The sequence below is a fragment of the Pleurodeles waltl genome, chromosome 8 (genome assembly GCF_031143425.1).
Source record: "Pleurodeles waltl isolate 20211129_DDA chromosome 8, aPleWal1.hap1.20221129, whole genome shotgun sequence".
In the NCBI taxonomy this organism is placed as follows: domain Eukaryota; kingdom Metazoa; phylum Chordata; class Amphibia; order Caudata; family Salamandridae; genus Pleurodeles; species Pleurodeles waltl.
Genome location: NC_090447.1, coordinates 994,960,686 through 994,966,685, shown reverse-complemented (window position 1 = coordinate 994,966,685; position 6,000 = coordinate 994,960,686). Strand labels below are relative to the sequence as shown.

The 6,000-nt window shown below is 41.7% G+C and overlaps 1 long non-coding RNA gene across 3 annotated transcripts in view; it reads left to right on the top strand.

The window, feature by feature from the left end:
• The first annotated feature begins 675 nt into the window (after window positions 1–675).
• The window catches only part of LOC138250407 (uncharacterized), a 175,399-nt gene continuing 170,074 nt past the window's right edge, over window positions 676–6,000 (top strand). Inside the window, exons 1-2 of one of the 3 annotated variants that reach the window (XR_011194959.1) lie at window positions 694–749; window positions 1,918–2,042. This is a non-coding gene — a long non-coding RNA (uncharacterized lncRNA). Of the gene's footprint in view, window positions 750–1,897; window positions 2,043–6,000 lie in introns of all 3 variants that reach the window. The other 2 variants (XR_011194961.1, XR_011194960.1) reach the window with 2 other exon arrangements.

Genomic DNA, 6,000 nt, shown 5'->3' with positions numbered 1-6,000 from the left:
ATTCTCTGCCCATGTGATTTGAGATACATAGGTATGACTACTAGAATGGTGAAGATACGTATTAACGAACACCGGAGCACAATTAGATGTAAAAGAACCGCTATGAAATTGACTAACCATTACATTGAAAAACACCATACCCCTGAAGATCTTAGATGGGTCATTTTGGAAACTATCAAGGACAATAGAGACTGCGCCAACAGGTTATTTGAGAAGGAACAACGTTGGGTGTTCAGATTAAAAACTCATCTCGGGCTTAACAATGAGATTCCCTGGACGAGCTTTATCCATAGATAAATATACCAATATTTTTTGGTGTATGGATTGGTTCTCTTCTATCCCCAAAAACCTGGCCTTAAGTAGGCACAGTAGAATTGTTCGTTAAATGCTCTGACATGGCTATATGTACATAACAATTTTTTTTTCATTGTGACTTTTATTTTGAAACCTGATTCAATCTCCTAATAGGACCCCTCCCTTTTTTCTGATTTAAGGTCTTGCTGTGAGAGTCCTTCTTCACTTTCAGTAAATTTCGATTTTGGGAACATTCCCTGTTTTATACAACTTTAACTGTTGCATTGTCCTTTGTTTGTGTCTATTAACACACTCTTGTTATAGTCCTTTGTCTCTTCTTCTGGCTCTCCCAGGCTCCTGTTGTCTTTATAAGGCTCCTCCCCCAGCTAATCTCCAATATTCCGGGAGCACAGAAGGAATGTAGGTGGTGCCGACAGATGTGGGATTTCCATATAGTGAGTACTTTCACACCCGCTTGTTGTATTTCGCTGTGGACGGTAGCCCCTTTGTTGGATCTTTGTGATCCATATCGTCACCGCACATCGGACTCAGCTGATGCCTGAATGCGTGAGTCGTTACGCACTCTTTAAATGAATGCGCTCAGTAGTGCCGATAAATTTTGACGAGCACTGCATTATGCTGTTGCTTAAACTTACGAGCTACATGACCCGTGTTTTCCAGCCTCATCACCGTTTTTGGTATGTTATTTGCCTTTGCAGTGATAGCCGGCTCTGAACATTGCTTGTTCCGTTTCTTCACTCTAGTTAGATGCTTTAGTATTTGAATTTATGATTTAGGAACATGTTGAAACCTAGCGGCATGTTTTTCCTTTTCATTTTTCTTATCCTTTTACTGACATTGAGCTTTAGGCCTTAAAGCGTTGATGCCTTTACATCTTAGCAGTATGAAAGATCAGAGCCACTATGTGTATATATATATATATGTCATGTTTGTATGTATCCCTTGCTCTTTTGGTTCTTATGTCATATTTTCCACTCGACTGGCGTTTACCAGCCTGTGGTATGTACATATTGGTTGTAGGGCTATTTAGCTAGTATCCCCGACACAACACCACTACAGGACTTTCATTTGTATGTCTACAATATATATGTCCATCAATACGATGGTTATTGACATCTGAAGGCATTTTTGTCTCTATATATATCTAAACCTTAACGGACCACATAAGCCTGGTGCTCTCCCCGATGGGGCCTATCTTTTAGTATATGGAGGGTAAGCACTATGATGTATTTATCTTGTTATATATTTTTTGACACTATTCTTTGACACACTTCACCTAAGGGAGTTTTTCACGTGTGTGCAGATGCGAATTGTTGACACTGAGCACACTTTGGATGTTTGCTATATCATTTTTTACTAATTAGCGAGAAACATGTTGACCAAATTTCAGAAGTAGCACAGGGGACCCTGTGTCTACTCTCACTATAACTCCATATTGAGTGATTTAGTGATTTTTCTACATTGTGTATTTTTTGGGGGGAGTTTAAACATTGTTTTATTTCCTCCCCCACTTTTGTTTTTAATCACGTCAGAGGTCAGACATTCTAATGAATTGTGTTTTACCTCTTGTCATTTTTAACAGTTTTTTCATATCAATCCTAGATCAGTATTTGTGCTGACCGTCTTTTTCACAAAAGATCTCCGGCTCTCCTTTGTGGGGCCAGTCAGGCATTGCAGTGCCGGCCTGACGAGGAGCATAGCCCTGTGATGAAGCATGTCACAGAAAGGTGAGTGAGGGCTCTTGCTTCAAATATTTTTGATTTCTAGCAACCTGCAATCTTTAGAGACATTTTGCATGGAACTGTGTATATCTTTTTGATTTAACATTGGGATTACCTTATAACATCTTGTCAGTCTAATTCACAATCTGGAAGAGATAAGTTTGTCAAATTTGTGACCAGATTTATCAGAAATTCCAATAATGATTACCAAATTGCGATTTTTTGTGAATTGCAATTACAAAATCACTATTGGAATGTTTGAAGCTCCAGGGGTTTTGTACAGCGATCCGCAAGGGCACGCAAATTGACCTACCTCATTAACATTCATGAGGTAGGTGGCAATTTGTGACCCATTGCGAATGGCTGCAATCACAGGGATGGTAGCCTGCTGGATTGCTTTTAAATAAAGTCATCTTTTTTGTTAAATGCAGCCAATTTCCCTTAAATGAAAATGGGATTCTTTTAAAAAAGAAAATTGAAAAGTTTTCTTTACATTTTTTAAGAGTAGGCCACGGGACCACTGGCTGCTCCAAAAATGTTTTTCACATGCATTCACCCCTCCCCCTTTGCGAATGGGTTACCACCAATTTGAAATAGGTGGTAACTGCGATTGTTTTATGACCGCATTCACGGTCACAAAACAATCATACATACCTCTGGAATTCGATATCAGAAAGGGACACCCTTGACATGCCTCTTGCTAATACCGATTCGGTATAAGTTGCAAATCCAGTTCTGCTTACTGGATTTTTGGCAATTTGATCTTGTTTTATGTTTTTCAATTACACTCTATTTTTATAACCTGGGGTGGATTATTTCTATGTGGTGTATTCACTGTTTTACTGTTTGAAGTGTTGCACCAATGCTTTACACATTGCCTTTTAAGTTAAACCTGACTTCTCAGTGCGAAGCTACCAGAGGGTAAGCACAGGTTAACCTAGGGTGTGTTTGTGACTTGCCCTATCTAAGATTGTGGTTTCTGCTTGGACGGAGTGCATACCTCTGCCAACCAGAAACTCAATTTCTAACACAGATATAAGTAAGCAAAAGAGAACCGCTTGCTTACATCTGGGGAGTGTAACAATTTAAAGCTTACTTGTGGAGCTGACCATTTGTCATCAGACCTGAAACCCAGCTGGTAATGCATTTGTGAGAATTCAGTTTTAAAGTTGAATACATACTAGATGGTTGAAGTGTGAGGATAGATTGTTTATTAAGGCTACCCGTTTGGTGGATCAGAATGATAGGGTGGATGATTGCTGATTTGGGAGTGTGTGCTTTTATTTTCATGGATGAGAATGAATGGAAGGAGGAGATGGTTAAGGATGGCATAATGTGGAATGTCTTAAGTTTTTAGTCCAGGTGCAACCAAGCGAAGTTAATCTGCAACGAATTGGGAGGATAGCACATGAGTTGTAGGACAATGGATTGTTGGTTCACTGTGAAAACTTGGTTCCTCCATAAGGGATACTTGAAAGGATTTTCAAACACCATCTTCTTTATTTTCTCCTCCCTTTTTTCTATGTCACTAACTCTCCTATTGGACATTAAAATGGCATGCTTCTTTCTCCCTGCTTAAGGCTTGTGAAGCTCATCACAACGCCAGGTGGCTTACAGAACTCATTGGAAAAAAACATGAGTTTCCTGTCACTTGGGAAGCACTCTGGAACAAATGTATTTTTTTCCCAGACCCATGGTCTGATGATTGCTCCTTCGACTTAAGCAGATTTTTAACAGTCTTTGATGCAGTCATGGGCCAGTGAATGTTTCCTTTTTTTCTATTTTGTTTCATACCCCTGCACACCCTTGTGGACCTAGGGTACACGCTCTTGTGCCCATGTAGATGTGTGCTGCCATTTGCAGCCAGCCAGCAGTGCAAAGGATACTCAGCACACTTAGGGTGACAAATGCAAAAAGAACAGATGCTGGATCGAATTCTGAACAATGTCAAATATTCACCTCTAGTCAGAGATCTGAGCCTAAATCCATTGTTCTTTTGCCCACCATGCCACCCCTGTTTGGACCCAACCATATGCAAATCAGTCTTGACCTTGCTTCCCATTGGGTAGTGTATGCATAGATGTGGGTCCACTGCTCACTATGCCGCCAGATTCAAGCTAGCCTGCTGATGAGGGGTGATACCCCAAAACCAGTCCCTGGATGCTTTTTTTCTGCTCCAGGGAGGACCTGGCCTGGCAGTCTGGGCTGGACTGTTCCCATGAGGAGCAGGGTTGAGACTGATTTGCATTTGACTGGTTCCAAACTGGAATGGCGCAGAATGGATATAGGCCCAGATCTGTGACTCAGGTTGAAGTTTTGACATTGTTCGTCATTTCATCCATCATCTGTTCTTTACTTTTAAAAAGAGAGACATGCACACAGCCCTTCTCCCTGTGCCAATATTAGCCCTAGGGACCCCATTCCGCAGGGCCTCGCCAAATAATAATGGGGGAAAGGGGCCACATGGTCTCCCTCCACAGACTGATTTCAGTCTGCAGCCCACCAAGAGCACCCACTGCATCCTTGTTGGGGGGCAAGGTCCCCAAGAATCCAGTCGGCTCCCCACCCCTAGCGGGAGCCGGCATTGCTCCTGTCCACGGGAAGCAACTAAAAATGCTGCTCCCTGTAGGTTGAAGCAATATTTTCCTCTGTTTCCTGGCCTGCTTCAGATATATGAATATAGATAGATAGATAGATAGATAGATAGATAGATAGTGTGTATGTGTATATATGCCTTGCACAGTTTTTACGTCAAAAGTTTTACTGCAAATATTACATTGACATTATCAATAATGTTCTCAAAGATGTCATAAGTGCTGTAATTTGTGGAGTAATTAGCAGTGTATGGCCAGGGTGCGGGTTATAGTTACCTTAGGACACAAGTTATAGTTCCTTGAGATAACTCTAACTATAACAGGTGAATTTCTATGGTTCTGTGTGTTTAAAATGTGAGCCTAACTATAACGTCCCTGTAACCTTTGTTTCTGTCAGTGAATTTTCTATGTTTTTTTACCCTAAAGTAATTTTCATTATTATACATTAATCCACGCACTGCCACGAATGACCTTTGGTCATGCACAGTGGGGGTTGGTCGCAGACCCTGCGGCCATCCATCCTAGCCACCCAACCCCACACTGTGCATGGCCTTTGGCCATCTGCGGCAGGGGTTGGCTTCTGCCTGTCTCTCTGGGTTTGACAATAGGTGTGACAGGGTGTATCTGGCTGTGAGATTGGCTGTGAGAGTGTCTGTCGGGGTGTGAGAGTGGGTACGTCAGTGTCTTAGCGGGTCTGTGAGTCGGTGTGTCAGTGTCTGTGTGGGTCTGTGAGTGGGTGCATGAGGGTTTCAGTTGATCTGTGAGTGGGTGTGTGAGAGTCTGAGTGGGTTTGTGAATGGGTGCGTGAATGTCTGAATGGGTCTGTTAGTGGGCATGTGAGAGTCTGAGTGTGAGAGTCTGAGTGGGGCTGTGAGTGGGTGCACAAGGGTCTGAGTGGGCCTGTGAGTGGGTGCGTAAGGGCCTGAGTGGGTATTTGAGTGGAAGAAAGAGATTGAAACATAAAAATTGAGAGAAAGAGAGAGAAAGAGATTGAGGAAGAGAGAGAGAGAGTTTTTTAGGCTTTGATGAATGATATACTTAGAATGAGATATTTCTGGACAAATTGAAAACAAAAATGTATTTGTAAATTAAAAAGAGTGAGATCACCTTTCAGTATGAACCTTAAACTTTTGAAGTTTAAAAGTTTAAAAGAAATTAAAGAAGGAAAATGTCCACGGGAGCACCTGGAATAGAACCCACAACTTTCAGTGTGAGGGTCTGGAACCATAACCTTTCTGCCACTTGTGACTCCTTACTATAGTTCTTCTAGACATGCCTATGACAGTTAACCCATCCATGTGATTGGAAAGAAACCTGAATGTTCCTTCACTGGGAAGGATTACCAGTCAAAACACTAGTAAAAAAACAAG